Genomic DNA, 631 nt, shown 5'->3' on the forward strand with positions numbered 1-631 from the left:
AGTCTTGGTTTCTGTTGGTAGGATTCTTGTGTTTGCCTTTCACCATCTTTTGCTTTTTGGTGTTAGATATTCTTAGTGTCTGTGGCTAGAGCTTGTCCTGTCCCTGCCACCCTGCAAGTCCCCTGCGACTCGTGGGACCTGTTCCTCCAAGCTGGCTGCTCTGGTCTCAGAACCACACAGGAGAGAAATTGGCGGATCCCGCTCGCGTCTCTGGCTTAAGGCGCTCTCTGGAGGTAGTCCCTCCACTTGCAGGGAGGGGGCAGAGAAGGATGCTGTTCCTCCTCTGTCACTCGGAAGCTGAGAGGATCATGTCCCTGCCGCCTTGCTGCTCCCCTAGTTGTGGGGTCTGTGCCTCCCAGCCGGCTGCTCTGGTCTCAGAACCTCACCTGAGAGAAATTGGCGGATCCCGCTCGCGTCTCTGGCTTAAGGCGCTCTCTGGAGGTAGTCCCTCCACTTGCAGGGAAGGGGCAGAGAAGGACGCTGTTTCTCCTCTGTCACTAAGAAGCTGAAAAGATTCTGTCCCTCCCGCCCTGCGGCTCCCCTGGGAGTCGTGGGGCCTGTGCCTCAATAAAATTCTTGCAAACTGAATCAAAGAACACATCAAAACGATCATCCACCATGATCAAGTAGG

The sequence above is a fragment of the Mastomys coucha genome, unplaced genomic scaffold, assembly GCF_008632895.1.
Source record: "Mastomys coucha isolate ucsf_1 unplaced genomic scaffold, UCSF_Mcou_1 pScaffold4, whole genome shotgun sequence".
Lineage (NCBI taxonomy): Eukaryota > Metazoa > Chordata > Mammalia > Rodentia > Muridae > Mastomys > Mastomys coucha.